The sequence below is a fragment of the Suncus etruscus genome, chromosome 2 (assembly GCF_024139225.1).
Source record: "Suncus etruscus isolate mSunEtr1 chromosome 2, mSunEtr1.pri.cur, whole genome shotgun sequence".
Classification (NCBI taxonomy): Eukaryota; Metazoa; Chordata; class Mammalia; order Eulipotyphla; family Soricidae; genus Suncus; species Suncus etruscus.
This window is the reverse complement of record NC_064849.1, coordinates 69,754,711-69,770,849: the sequence shown is the minus strand read 5'-3', so window position 1 is coordinate 69,770,849 and position 16,139 is coordinate 69,754,711. Positions and strand designations below refer to the sequence as shown.

The following is a 16,139-nucleotide window of genomic DNA, read 5'->3' as shown; positions in this document are numbered from 1 at the left end:
ACTTAGCTCTCTATTATTAAAATTTTAATGTTAGCATTTTAGTTCTCTCTTCTGTTTTTCTACTGTCAGGCATTGTGTTGAATTTATATAATTTAATTCATAAGCTATTCCTCTGAGATATTTCCTAATATTTATCTTCACTTATTCCAATTATTTTGGGTATTCCAAATGTTCTTTCCCAAGTTGCACCTATTCTTGTACCTACAAGCCCACACTAAATTGTAATGTCCTGTCAGAAATTTTACTACATGACTTTTCTTTATTTTGAGAGATATTGGGGTCAATGTGGCTTACCCCTGGGACTGCTGTGATTTTAATGAACTTGTGAATCTTGAGGATATGGTGTTTTTGATTCCTGATATATAGCTGGTAGGTTAAAAGGTGAAAGTAATATTAAAGATTTTGAAAATTTGAATTACTTTGTGATCTTCAGGAGGTAGTAAAAATCTATTTAGTAATTGTAATATACAAAAAAAATTAATGGAGGTGAAGACAAGAAGTTGGATGATTGCATTAAAGTTACTAGCAATGACTTTCTGAAGAAAAGTAGAGAAAAGAAAATCTGAAAATAATTTTCTTAGAACATTTATATAACAGATTAATGATGTTGGGGGAGATTTCCTAGGTAATTCATATTAAGTGAGAAGAAACTGTGCTACTTTCTGCCTGTTTCACTAACTTTACATCTGAAATATGCATATATATCAGACATTGTAATAGTTCCTACACTCTTTGTAATAATCACATTGCTAGGAAAATAGCAGAAATATTAAATTATGCATGTATAATTTTCAGTGAATTTAATGTAGTAAGTACACATAATTTTATGTAAACTAATCAAATATTTAAAAGATTAAAAATTGAGAAGCAAGATATTTTTCTGAGTTTCAAATGAAAACTAGGTTATATTTTAATGCAATTTTTATTTATATTTTTATAATTGAGATAAAAATTATTTAGAAGTGCCGTTTTAAAATTTGGATTCTAACATTTAGAGTTCTTAAAAGTTTGAAAAGTCATAAACTTGCCTAGAGGTTTGTAGAGGTCATCTAATACTCACAAGTTAGGAGAACAAAATTTATACTAGTAAGGCAAGATCAAGGAGCCATAATGGTTTAAAAATAATTTAGTCTTCTTTTTTTTTTTTTTTTTTTGTGGTTTTTGGGTCACACCCGGCAATACTCAGGAGTTTTTCCTAGCCCCGTGCTCAGAAATTTTTCCTGGCAGGCACGGGGTACCATATGGGACTCCGGGATTTGAACCGATGACCTTCTGCATGAAAGGTAAACGCCTTACCTCCATGCTATCTCTCCAGCCCCTAATTTAGTCTTCTTAACACTTTGTTCAGAATTCAGTTTTAGTATATCTGGAATAATGTTCTCAGACAAATTTTTAAGTGTCTATCAATATTAATATTTCACTTTGAATATGTCTAGTAAATGAGAATGGTGTTTGATATTTTTCATATGAAAAAATAAATACAAGAGACTAGAAAATTTGAAGGATTTGCAGTATGCATGTTGAAAATTCAATTTTGAAAGAATAAAGTATTAGTCTTTAAAGTGTTGCCCCTCCTCACTCCGTTCTCACTTTGATGTTGATCCATGTGGTTTGTTTTTGTTTGTTTGTTTCTATTGTTTTGGGGTTTTTGTTGTTGCTGTTGCTGTTGTTTTGTTTAGTTTTTTTTTTCTGGCCATATCTAGAAATGCTCAGGTCTTACTTTTGGCACTGTGCTCAGGGATCACTCTTCGCAGTGCTCAGGGGACAATTTGTGGTGCTGGGGATTCAATCTTAATTATCTGCATGTATGGCAAGTATCCTACCTGCTATACTATTTTCCAGTTTTGAGAACTTTTATTTCTAGTACTATAAAATACCTAATATTTATCTTGTATATTTACTGTCACATTTCTATCTAGAATATTTTTTTATTTTCTAGTCTAATAACTGCTTGCTTTGTGTAACATAAGCCAAAATAAAAGAAATCTCATTTCTAAAAATTCCTTTTGTGATATTATAAAATAAATTGAGAATAACTCATATTACATTTCTAATCATTAATAGATTTATAAAAATGAAAATCAAACTATCTTTTATATATTATAATTAGGATAACTCAATAATAGCAATAAAATGAGAAAACATGCAAGTGAAATAAAAATTAAAGATTTTTCTGGTTCTGAAAAATAGAGTCATTTAAATGAAAAATCTTCTATTATTTTTAAAGCATACTAAATTATCTTATTAGACTCAACTTTTAGTAAAACCCAGTGGTAAGCAATAATGCATTTATTTTAATTTGACTTAACAGAAACCTTTGAGATTTCAACCCTCTATTATATATTAATTACATGTATTACAAGTGGAACCCACTAACTTGTTATCCCTCTGACTTTATAATTATATATATTTGTAGAATGTAATTAATTCAATATACAGTAATTAATATCAATTAGTGATTAATATTCAGTAATTAATATCAATTATCAATTAATGCCCAGTAATTAATTCAATATCCAAAACAGATATTATTGAGTGGCTATGTTGGGAGTATAACCCTAACATTTACTGATGCTGATCAAAATCAAGAATTTAGTGACATTTGACAGCAATTACTAAGTGATTTTAAAATAAAAACCTTTCATCATTATTAGTTGGATTATAGTTTATACATATATAAATAAATTATTAGCTATCACATATTTTCTAGTTCTATCATTTGATTCCATTTTGTCATTTATAGAGCAGGCTCTGAAGAACAATGGAGGGGTTCAACCATCCCAGAGTGTCTGAATTTGTGTTACTGGAACTCACTGATTCTACTGACCTACAAATTTTGTGTGTGTGTGTGTGTGTGTGTGTATGTGTGATTTTTTTCTACTTTCTATTTAATAACCATGTTGGGAAACTCTCTAATTTTGCTCACCGTCATGTGCACCCCACAGCTTCATTCCCCCATGTATTTCCTGCTCAGCAATCTCTCTCTCATTGACATATGCTTGTCCTCCTTTGCCGCTCCAAAGATGATCATGGACTTCTTTGCTCAGCGCAAGACCATCTCCTTTGAGGGCTGCATTTCCCAGATCTTTTTGCATCTTTTCACTGGCACTGAGATTGTGTTGCTCATCCCCATGTCTTTTGACAGGTATATTGCAATATGCAAACCTCTCCATTATTCAACAATTATGAGCCAGAAAGTGTGCATCGGGCTGGTTGTAACTTCTTGAGCAGTGGGTTTTCTGCATACGATGAGTCAATTAGTTTTTACACTCTATTTACCCTTCTGTGGTCCTAATGTCATAGACAGTTTCTTCTGTGATCTTCCTTCAGTCATTCAGTTGGCTTACATAGATAATATTTTCTTGGAATCTTTATGATCTCAACCAGTGGCGTGATTGCTCTTATAAGTTTTTTGCTTTTGCTCAGTTCCTACATCATCATTCTTATTACTATCAAGGGGCACTCCTCCACAGGATCAAACAAGGCTTTTTCCACCTGCACTGCACATTTCATAGTGGTGTTGATGTTCTTTGGGCCCTGCATCTTCATCTATGTGTGGCCTTTCACAAATTTCTTGATGGACAAAGTTCTTTCTGTTTTCTATACAATCTTTACCCCTTTTTTGAATCCACTTATCTATACACTGAGAAACCAAGAAGTGAAGACAGCTGTGAAGAAGAAACTAAATAACCGGTATTTGAGTCTTGGGAAAACTTCTCCATGATATCCAGTGCAATGATTACAGAGTCTATGTTATTTTCACTATGATAATTTTTTTAGAGAACTAGAAAGCTAAACCTGATTATTTTCACTTTATCAGTCTAAATTTATAAAAACAAGAAGCCATGTTTGAAAGAGGTGAAACATTTGCAAATATTTTGAGATAAAAGATTCATTTGAAAGTGTATTTAAATTTGTTATATTCAAAGAAAATGTGCATACAAAAATTATGGGAGTAAATTCAGGACTTCATAAAAACCCCATTCCTAGAAAAATACTTAATATTGACTTTAGATTGAATACTCAGAGAGTTCTGAAATAAAATATTATTTTGTTCTCTAATTCAGATCATTTTAACTCAGTAGCATTGTCCTGTGATACTCAGTGTCATTTTTTGTAAAATTGTAATTAAGAGCTTAGCAGATTACCACTACCTTAATAGTACTTAAATTTTTAAATGAGAATTGATACTCTGAATGAATGTTATTGAACTTTTAATTGAATGATAATAAAAAATTAAAGTTTCTAAATTTAATAACTATAATAGTATAGTCATTTTGCATTTGATAACAAGTATAGTAAATAATTGTCCAGTTATAAGTTTAAATCATAAAAGGTAACTACTAAATCTTATTAACATTCAAAACTTAGACTAATATCCTAGCTATGATGCATTTATTTAACTAGATATTTCAATAACAATAACTAGCAATAACATTCATGAAAAATTTTTGTTTTGTTTTTGGGTCACATCCAGCATCACTGAAGGTTTACTCCTTGCTCTACTCTTAGAAAACTACTCCTGGAAGTGTCAGGGGACCATAAGAAATGCTGGGGATCAAACCCAGATTGGCTGCATGCAAGGCAAGTGCCCTACCAGCTAGCTGTGTTATCATTCAGGCCTCATGAGAATTTTCTGTTTACTTTGGGGCAACACTAGTAGTTGCTCAGGTCTTACTCCTGACTCAGGGCTAAATGATCACTCCTAGAAGGGCTCGGTAGTCTATATGGGGTGCCGGGAATGACCCAGGATTGGCCATGTGCAAGACAAGCACTGTACGTGTTCTACTTACTATTGCTCTGGCCCCATCATAAGTTTTTAAAAAGCTACATTAAACATTCAAATATCATTAGTCTTAGTATGAGTTTTATGTCTCATTTCCAATAGAATATATCACGTGGAAAGAAAATATAAAAACAAGAAATATGTTGCACAGTTATTTCTAATTTGGTTAGTTATTTATAATTTGAACTAATTAAGTTCAATTTATTTTATAATTAGAAAGTCTTTGTAAATGTGCTAACCAATCTGTTTTTTAAGTTGCTGAAGAACTCTTCATAGAACAGTTGAGAGACTTTATAAATAAGTTCAAGGTGCACTCATGTAAAATTTAAAGATTATTATTTTAAATATATATACAAAGAAGAACTAAATCTTACATCTGTTATTTTCTATTACTACTATATCAGGAAATTAACTGTTATCTGTCAAATTTATTCGATAAGGATAATTAAAAGTAGGTAATTTTGACAAATGTATGGAAAACAGAAAGGATGCTTTCTAAAATTATAATTTTCGGCTGAACTCTGCTGAAACTCTGAAGCCAGCCCCTCTCTCTGACTGTATTCTGTGCTGTGCTGCATCCTTGGCCTGATTTCATCCTGTGTATGGTTTCATCTGCAGATGGCTGGCCTTCTTTGGAGGTGAGTTGATCCGCCTGAAAGGGAGGAGCCAAAGGAGCAGGGCCATGCTCATCATTTAGCCAATGAATAATACCACACACATAGAAAAACCCACAATACAAGTGTGACAGTGAGGAAACAACGTAGGCCAGCACCAGGCATAAAGAATGAAGATGGCAACTTTGATGACCAGAACATGGTCAACCAACTAGTCAGTCTCTCAGATAAGGAGTTTAGAGTAGAAATATGAAGGATGTTCACAGAACTCAAAGAAAGTATAGAACAGAATCAAGAGAATATGAAGATAGAAAACAGAAAACTCCAAACTGAAATTTCAGGTCAAATAAGAGGTATGAAAACTCAGTAGATAAATTGAATTACAAAATAGATGACCTCTCCATCAGGGTAACAGCAGCTGAAGATAGAATTAGTGCACTGAAAAATGAGATGAATAACAACTCCATACAGCAGAAGAGATTGAAAAATGACTTAAAGCAAATGATCAAACAATCAAAAAATTACTCAAATAATATGAACAAATGAAAATAGAAGTCTGTGATCAGCTCAATAGAAACAACTTAAGAATCATTGGATGGGGCCGGAGAGATAGCATGGAGGTAAGGCGTTTGCCTTTCATGCAGGAGGTCATCGGTTCGAATCCCGGCGTCCCATATGGTCCCCCGTGCCTGCCAGGAGCAATTTCTGAGCCTGGAGCCAGGAATAACCCCTGAGCACTGCCGGGTGTGACCCAAAAACCACAAAAAAAAAAAAAAAAAAAAAAAAGAATCATTGGAGTCCCAGTGACCCAGGAAGAAAATCTCCAGGAAGAATCAACAGTCAAGAACATCATTAAAGAGAAACTACCAGAGCTAAAGAATCCTACATTCCCAAAGAGTACCAACTAAAAGAGACCCCAGAAAAAACACCTCAACACACATTCTAGTCACAATGACGAATCCCACAGATAGAGACAGAATTCTGAAAGCAGCAAGATCAAAAAGGGAAATTACATTCAAGGACACATCCTTGAGATTTACAGCAGACATGTCACCAGAAACACTCAAGGCCAGAAGACAGTGGTGGGACATAGTGACGAAACTCAATGAAATAAATGCTTTGTCCATAATACTGCACCCAGCCAAACTTTCAGGTTAAAAGTAAGAATACAAACATAGACTCAAAAGAAAAAAAAGGGCTGGAGAAAAATCATACAAGCAAACGACACCCATAAAAAAGCTGGAGTGGCATACTAATATCAGATGATGCAAACTTTATACACAGAAAAGTTATAATGGACAAAGATGGACATTTTGAATTAATCAAGGGATATGTACAGTAGAAAGAAACCCTCTCCTAAACATATATGCGCCAAATGAAGGGCCTGCAAAGTATTTAAAACAATTGTTGACAAATCTGAAAAAGAATATCAATAACTACACAATAATTGTTGGAGACCTCAACACGGCATTGTTAACACATGATAGGATTACCAGACTAAAATCCAACAAGAATATACTAGACCTGAGAAGAGAAATGGAAGAGGCCTAGTAGATATATATAGGACACTCCACCCTCAGAAACCTGGATACACATTTTTCTCTAATGTACATGAGACATTCTCCAGAATAGACTACATGCTAGCACATAAAACATACCTCCATAATATCAAGAGGATAGAAATTTTGCAGGCTACCTTCGCTGACCACAAGGACCTGAATTTATATTTGAACTACAAAGGGACAAGGAAGAAAAACTTTAATACCTGGAAGTTAAACAGCCTAATACTGGGTCCGGAGTTTCTACATTGTTATACCCTGTTATTTGATTGTTGAGTATTAGTTGTTTATAAGGTGTATGTTCTAGGTGCTTCAGAATAGTGCTATCATTCTGTGTTTATCTTTTGTCTTCTGACTTACTTCGTTTAACATAACATGTTCTAGGTCCATCCATGTTGCTGCAAAGTCTGTGATTGTATCATTTCTGACTGCCATGTAGTATTCCATTGTGTATAAATACCACATATTAATGATCTATTCATCTGTTGTTGGACATCTAGGTTGGTTCCAAGACTTAGCTATTATACTGAATGCTGCGAAAAATAGTGGGGTGCCCACGTATTTTGGAATAAATGTCCTTCCAACTTGGGGGTATATACCTAGAAGAGGAATTGCTGGGTCAAATGGGAGCTCAATTCTGAATACTTTGAGCACTCTCCAGACTGTTCTCCATAGGTGTTGGACTAGGGGGCATTCCCACCAGCAGTGGATGAGAGTGCCTTTCATACCACATCCCCACCAACAGAGGTTGTTCCCATTATTTTTGATGTGAGCCATCCTCACTGGTGTAAAGTGGTATCTCATTGTTGTCTTGATTTGGATCTCCCTGATGATGAGTGAAGGGGAGCATGTTTTAGTGTGTTTGTTGGCCATCCTTCTGTATTCCTCAGAAAAGTGTCTATTCATTACATCTCCCATTTTTTATGGCTTTGTTTGGTTTGGGGGGGGCTCAGATTTCTGAGTGCTTTGTATGTTCTAGATATCAGTCCTTTATCTGATATGTTGAGTGAAAAGATTTTTTTCCATTCTGTTAACTGTCTCCTTGTGTTAAGTAGGGTTTCTTTTTCCATGCAGAAGCTTTTTAGTTTGAGTAGTCTAATTTGCTTATGTTTGATGCTAAAGTTCTTGCCATTGGTGCTCCATCCTCAAAGACCTTTTTGATATATAGGTCTTCGAGTGTTCTGCCTATTTTATTCTCAATAAACTTTATAGATTCGGGTCTGATTTCAAGGTCTTTGATCCATTTTGAGTTGACCTTTGTATAAGGAGTGAGGTATGGGTCAATTTTCACTTTCATACATGTGGTTTTCCTGTTGTACCAACACCATTTATTGAATAAACTTTCTTTGTTCCATTTAAGTTCTTGCCTCTTCTATCAAATATTAGTTGGCTGTATATCTGGGGGTTTATGTCTGGGAATTCTGTTCTGACCCACTGGTCTGAGGTCCTGTCTCTGTTCCAGTACCATGCTGTTTTGATCACTATGGCTTTATAGTATAATTTCAAGTTAGGTAAGGAGATGCCATCCAGCTTCTTGTTTTTCAGTATGTGTTTGGCTATCCTGGGTCTTTTGTGGTTCCAGATAAATTTTGTGATTGATTGTTTTAATTCTTTAAAGAATGATGTCTGAATATGGATAGGGATTGCATTAAATCAATATAGTAGTTTGGGTAGGATAGTCATTTTGACTATGTTAATTCTACCTATCCATGAGCATGGGATATTCTTCCATTTCTTTAGATCCTCTTCAATTTCTTTTTGAAGTATTTTGAAGTTTCCCTGGTATACGTCTTTTACTTCCCTTGTAAGGTTGATTCCTAGGTACCTGATATTTTTTGATACTATTTTAAATGGAATTGTATTTTGAATCTCTCTCTCCCCAACTTTGTTGTTTTTGCATAGAAACGCTACAGTCTTTTGTGTATTGACTTTGTAACCAGCCACTTTGCTGTATTGGTTAATTGTTTCTAGGAGTTTTACTGTAGACTATTTAGGGTTTTCGATGTATATCATCATATTGTCTGCAAATAGAAATAGTTTGAGTTCCTCTTTCCCAATTTGGATTTCTTTGATTTCCTTCTCTTGTCAGATTGCTATTGCTAGGACTTCTAAGGTTATATTGAATAAGAGTGGAGTGGACAGCCTTGCCTAGTTCCTGACCTTAATGGGAATGCTTCTAGCTTCTCACCATTAAGTATAACGTTGGCTGTAAGCTTTTCATAGATAGCTGTAACTATCTTGAGGAAGGTTCTTTCTAATCCTATTTTGCTGAGTATCTATCATGAGAGGGTGTTGGATTTTGTCAAACGCTTTCTCTGCATTGATTGATATGATCATGTGGTTTTTGTCTTTCTTGTTGTTGATGTGATGTATAATGTTGATTGATTTGCGTATGTTGAACCAACCTTGCATTCCTGGAATAAAACCCACTTGGTCATGATGTATGATCTTTTTGATGAAGTGCTGGATTCGGTTTGCTAAGATTTTGTTGAGTAACTTTGCATCTATGTTCATTAGTGAGATTGGTCTGTACTTTTATTTCTTGCTGGTGTCTTTGCCATCTTTGGGAATGAGTGTGATATTAGCCTCATAAAAAGAGTTGGGGAGGATTCCTGTTTTTTCTGTGGTTTGGAAGAGCCTATAGAAAAGTGGTAGTAGGTCTTCTCGGAATGTTTGGTAGAATTCACCTGTAAATCCATCTGGGCCTGGACTTTTGTTCTTAGGGAGTTTCTTAATTACGTCTTCAATTTTCTCTGAGGTGATTGGTCTGTTTAGGCTTTCTAGTTCTTCCTTTTCCAGTCTCGGAAGATGGTATTTTTCCAAGAATCTGTCAATTTCTACTGGGTTCTCTAGCCTAGCTGAGTATAGTTGTTCATAGTATGATCTCATGATATATTGTATATTTCTTGAGGTTCTGTTGTAATCTCTTCCCTTTCATTTGTGATCCTATTGATTTGGGTGTTTTCCCTCTTTTTTTGGTGAGTTTTGCCAGTGGTTTGTCTATCTTGTTTATTTTTTTGAAAAACCAACTCCTGGTTTCATTGATTTTCTGTATTGTTTTCTTAGTTTCTATGTTGTTTATTTCTGCTCTGGTTTTTATTATTTCTTGCCTTCTGGTTGTGGTTGGATTTCTCTGCTGCTGTTGTTCCAATTCCTTGAGGTGATCGTTTAAACTGTTGATTTTGTCATTTTCCGGTTTCTAGACATAGGCCTGTATTACTATGAGTTTCCCCCTAATTACTGCTTTTGCTGTGTCCCACAAATTTTGACAAGTTGTCTCTTCATTATCATTTGTCTCAAGGAATCTTTTTATTTCTTCCTTGAGTTGTTCTTTGATCCAGCTGTTGTTGAGCAGCATGTTGTTTAATCTCAGGTATTAGTTTTTCTCCATTGCTTCTTCTTGACCTCAATTTTGAGCTCTGTTGCATAGTGATCTGATAGGGTACTTCTAATGATCCTTACATTTGTGGTTTTATATAGGTTGGCTTTGTATCCTATGACATGGTCTATTCTGGAGAAGGTTCCATGTGGGCTTGAGAAGAATATGTATTCTGCTTTCTGGGGATGGAGGTATCTATATAAGTCTATTAGCCTTAGATCTTCTAATTTTTCATTTGGAACTCTTATTTCTTTGCTATTTTTCTGTTTGGTGGATCTGTCCAGTGGTGATAGTAGAGTATTGAGGTCCCCTACATTTATCACTTTTCCCTTCATGTGTTTCTCCATGTTTGTGAGCAGTTGCCTCACATATTTTGCTGGCTCTACATTAGGTGCATAGATATTGACCAGGGTTAGTACTTCTTGATATAATGTTCCCCTGATCAGTAAGTAGTGACCCTCTTTGTCTCTGATCACTTTCTTGAGGTTGAATGCAATTTGTTCTGATATAAGAATGGCTGTCCCTGCTCTTTTTTGTTTTCCATTGGCCTGAATAATTACTTTCCATCCTTTTATTCTAAGCCAGTGCTTATCCTGTAGTTGTAGGTGTGTTTCTTGCAGACAGCAGAAGTCCAGTTTATTTTTCCTAATCCAGTTCTCTACTATGTGTCTTTTAATTGCAGATTTTAGTTCATTAACATTTAGGGAGCTTATTGAGAGAGAGGACTGTTGTGCAGTTGTGTTGTGTGGAGTGGTTGTTGTTACAATCGGGGGTTTGGATTGTGTAATTCGTCTCTGAGTAGGTTGTTTAGGATCGGCTTTGTTTGCGCAAATAGTTCAAGTTCGTTCTTGTTTGAGAATGTTTTTAGTCTGCCCTCCCATATAAATGATAGTTTTGCTGGGTATTAGACCCTAAGTTGGAAATTTCTTTCATTCAGTCGTTTAAATATGTCATTCCACTTTCTTCTTGCTTGAATTATTTCAAATGGGAGATCTGGTTTGATTCTTATGTCCCTTCCTTTGTACCTGAGGGTTTTTTCCTCCCTTATTGCTTTAAGGAGTTCCTCTTTCTCTTTGTTTTTTGCCATTTGGATTACTATATGTCTGGGTGTTGGTTTATTACTGTCTATTTTATTAGGGACTCTCTTCACTTCCTGGATTTGCACTTAAGTTTCTTTCCAGAGGGTGGGAAAGTTTTCTGCTATTATTTCCCTGACTACTTGTTCTTCCCCATTCCCTATTTTCTCCCCTTCTGGTATACCCACAATTCTTAGATTGTTTCTTTTATCCTTGTTCATTAGATACTAGACTTTTCCTTCCAGTGCTTTGCCTTTTATTTCTTTGTTGGTTTCTTGATCATTTTTTGTTTGCAGTTTTCCTTCGAGTTCCTCAATGTGCTTCTCCAACTCTGTGTTTCTGCTCGTAAGGATTGTTACTTTGTCTTTTAATTCCTTCAATTTTTTTTGTATGGAATTTCTCATGTTCTTTAACATTTCTTCTTTAATTTGGCTTATTTGTTCATCCATAGATTTCTTATACTCAGTAGCTAGCATTTCTTTCATTTCTTTTATCAATTCTTGCATTTTCTTCCTCATTACTGCTTTTAGGTCTCCTTCCCATGGATCTGTGCATTTTGGTGGACTTGGAAACTTGCTAGGGTTTGTCTCTGTATCTCCAGATATTAGGGTTCTCCTTGATTTACCCATATTTCTTTGCATTTATTGGTGTGATTTGGAGTGCTGTGCTTTCTAAATTTAGCCTGCTTTGGTCCCCTGTGGCATGGGGATGGGTCCCCCAATTGAGGGTGGTTCTAGAGGGGGCTGTTGGGTAAGCTCGCTGAGGTTTGTCTCCTCCTGTGCTCTTTACATGGCCTAATCCATTGCTTTTCCCTTTTGTTGTCCGCTTGTGCAGGTCTCTTCTGGCCACAATGGTGGAGGGTGCTGTTGAGCCTAGCTTCCTCGCCCCCCGCCCCTGCTACCTGGAGGTCAGCCTTCCTTCAGTGGGTCTTGTCAATTTCCTTCTTCTTATTCCTGTCAGAAGGTGCAGTTCCACTCCTGGCCACAATGGTTGCTGGCACTGTTGAGCCTAGCTCTCTATCCCCCCTCCTCTCTCTGGGAGTCAATGGAGCTCCGCCCCCTTCAAGCCTCAGCAGAAGAAATTCCCTCAGCCAAAACCTGTTGGCTGCTGCCCTCAGCCCTTGAGGAGTCCCAGTTCCACTCCCGGACTCAGGGGGGTAGGCTGTTCTAGGTCACCCAAAGGTCCAGGTGGCCAGCCCAATCTCACCCAGTCTAATGGTCCTAGCCTGTCCCAGCGGTGAACAGTGGGTCAGGTGCAGGGTTCTCCTCATGCCTCCTTACACTCCAATCGGGCTTGGGGTCCCTGGGGCAGGGTGCTTGGTGCCAGCACCACTGCGGGTCTAGGGCACCCACGTGGGGGGGGGGGACTCACCCAGTTCGCTCTCCGCTCGGGCTTGGGGTCCCTGGGGCAGGTTGCTCAGGGTGCCGGGGCAGCCATGGGTCTAGGGTGCCCACATGGGAAGTGGGGACTCACCCAGTCCACTCTCCGCTCAGGCTTGGGGTCCCTGGGGAGGGTTGCTCGGGGTGCCGGGGCAACCGTGGGTCTAGGGTCTATGTTTACCTATTTATTTTCTCCTTTCTCTTATCTTTTTCTCTCCCTTTCTTTCTTTCTGAAGCTATACCTAAGCTAATTATTTATCTTATTTCAACCAGTTCTTAAGAACTCGGACTCATCCTATTAGGGTCAGACCTCAAACAACACCTTAAAAATAGAACACTACCCTCCCTGGCCCGTTCATGGCAGATCAGGGCACTGCTTCCTCTTGCACCTGCAGAGTCTGCTGCTCTCCCACCCATCCACCACTTCCCAGGCCAAGGTTCTCGCTGGTGTGAAATAACCTGAGTACAAACTGGTGGTGGTTGGAGCAGGTGGCATGGGAAAAGCGCTCTGATGATCCAGCTCATTCAGAACCACTTTGTGGATGAATATGATCCCACCATCGAGGATTCTTACCGAAAACAAGTGGTTATAAATGGTGAAACCTGTCTGTTGGACATACTGGACACAGCCAGCCAAGAAGAGTACAGCACCATGAGAGACCAATATATGAGGACAGGAGAAGGCTTCCTCTGTGTGTTCACCATCAATAATAGCAAATCATTCGCAGATATTAACCTCTACAGGAAACAGATTAAGCGACTGAAAGATTCAGACGATGTCCCCATGGTGCTAGTCGGAAACAAGTGTGATTTACCAACAAGAACAGTCGACACAAAACTAGCCCATGAACTGGCCAAGAGTTAAGGTATTCCATTCATTGAAACCTCAGCCAACAGAGCATGAAAACCGGCAAGATTTTGCAAAAGCCGGCTCCCTGTGTGTGACACCAGGCGGGGAAAATCCATGAAAGTACACCGGCCCAGTGGGGCCCAACTGTGAAAAACTGTGAGTGTGACCTGTATATGTCTGTCTACTGTCCTCTTGCGTGAAACTCTTGCGAGTGGGGCAAAAAGAGGCTCCAGAAAACTCACTCGCCCAGAGGCCATTTTCAGGGAGGGACTACAGAGCATGACAACCGGCAAGTCAGCCCATCCAGAAAGGGAGGAGCCAGAAGAATGTGCTGCCTGCATCATATAGACAATGAATACCACCACAACACGTAGAAAAACCCACAATACAAGTGTGACGATGGGGAAACAACGCAGGCCAGCATCAGACATAGAGAATAAAGATGACAATTCTGAGGACCAGATAATGACCAACCAACAAATCAATCTCTCAGATAAGGACTTTAGATTAGCAATATGGAAGATGCTCAAAGACCTCCAAGAAACCATGTATCGAGTTGAACAGAACACTAATAAGAATCAAGAAAATATGAAGACAGAAATCACAAAACTCCAAACTGAAATAACATGTCAACTAACAGGACTGAAAAAGTCAGTAAATGAAGTGAATGACAAAATGGATAAGCTCTGGGACAGGGTATCAGAAGCTGAGAATAAACTTGATGCTGTGGAAGATGAGATACATAACAATTCCATACAGCAGGAGAGATTGGACAAAAAACTTAAAGCAAATGAGCAGACAATGGAAAAATTAGTCAAAAAATGAGAACAGATGAAAATCGAAGTCTATGATAAGATCAACAGAAACAACTTAAGAATCATTGGAGTCACAGAGACCCAGGAAGAAAATTTCCAGGAAGAATCAATGGTCAAGAACATCATTAAAGAGAAACTTCCAGAGTTAAAGAATATATGTGATCAAATCCTGCATTCCCGAAGAGTACCAACCAAAAGAGACTCCAGAAAAACCACCGCAAGACACATCCTAGTCACAATGACAAATACCACAGATAGAGACAGAATTCTGAAAACAGCAAGATCAAAAGGGGAAATTACATTCAAGCAAGCTTCCCTGAGATTTACAGCAGACCTGTCACCAGAAACACTCAATGCCAGAAAGCAGTGGTGGGATATTGTGACAAGACTGAATGAAATGAATCCTTCACCCAGAATACTATACCCAGCAAAACTCACTTTCCAGTTTGACGGAAGAATACATGGTTTCACAGACAAAAAAAAGCTCAGAAACTTCACAGACACAAAACCAGTCTTAAGAGAAAAACAGAAAGATCTACTTTTAAAAAAGACTGACGAATGGACACACCAAATTTCGAAATAAAGATGGCGTTAAATCCCAGGACAATTCTTTCTCTCAACATCAATGGACTAAATGCACCAGTTAAGAGACACAGAGTGGCTAAATGGATCAAAAAACTCAATCCAAACTTCTACTGCCTACAAGAAATGCACCTGAATAGTCAGAACAAACATAGACTCAAAATAAAAGGCTGGAGAAAAATTATCCAAGCAAACAACACCCATAAAAAAGCTGGAGTGGCCATACTAATAGCAGATAATGCAAACTTTATACTCAGGAAGATTGTAAGGGACAAAGATGGACATTTTATATTAATCAAGGGGTAAGTAGAGCAGGAAGAATTCACTCTCCTAAACATATATGCACCGAATGAGGGGCCAGCAAATATTTAATACAACTGTTGACAAATCTGAAAAATAATATCAACAACAACACAATAATTGTGGGGGACCTTAACACGGCTTTGTCAACACTGGATAGGTCAACCAGACTGAAACCCAACAAGAATATACTAGACCTGAGGAGAGAAATGGAAGAAAGAGGCCTAGTGGATATATATAGGACACTCCATCCCCAGAAACCTGGATACACATTCTTCTCCAATGTACATGGGACATTCTCCAGGATAGACTACGTGCTGGCACATAAAACATACCTCCATAAGATCAAGAGGATAGAAATTTTGCAGACTACCTTCGCTGACCACAAGGCTCTGAAATTATTTGTGAACTCCAAAGGGACTCAGAAGAAACACTTTAACACCTGGAAGTTAAACAGCCTCATGCTCAATAACCAGTGGGTCTGAGATGAAATCAAGGAGGAAATCAAAAGGTTCCTGAAAACAAATGACAATAAAGACACAAACTATCAGAACTTATGGGACACAGCAAAAGCAGTACTGAGAGGAAAATTTATAGCTTTGCAAGCACACATCAGGAAGGAAGAAGGAGCTTACCTGAGTAGCTTAATGACACAGCTAATAGAAATAGAAAATGCTCATCAAAAGGACTCAAGAATAGGAAGACAGAAGGAAATAACAAAGCTGAGAGCAGAAATCAACGAAGTGGAAAACCAAAAAACAATCCGAAAGATCAACGAAAGCAGAAGTTGGTTCTTTGA

The 16,139-nt window shown here is 37.4% G+C and overlaps 2 pseudogenes; both read left to right on the top strand.

Annotated features, from left to right (window-relative positions):
- The first annotated feature begins 2,761 nt into the window (after window positions 1-2,761).
- On the top strand, window positions 2,762-3,724 carry LOC126001763 (olfactory receptor 4K2-like; annotated as a pseudogene).
- A 9,125-nt stretch (window positions 3,725-12,849) lies between these two features.
- On the top strand, window positions 12,850-13,697 carry LOC126001762 (GTPase HRas-like; annotated as a pseudogene).
- The last annotated feature ends 2,442 nt before the right edge of the window (window positions 13,698-16,139 follow it).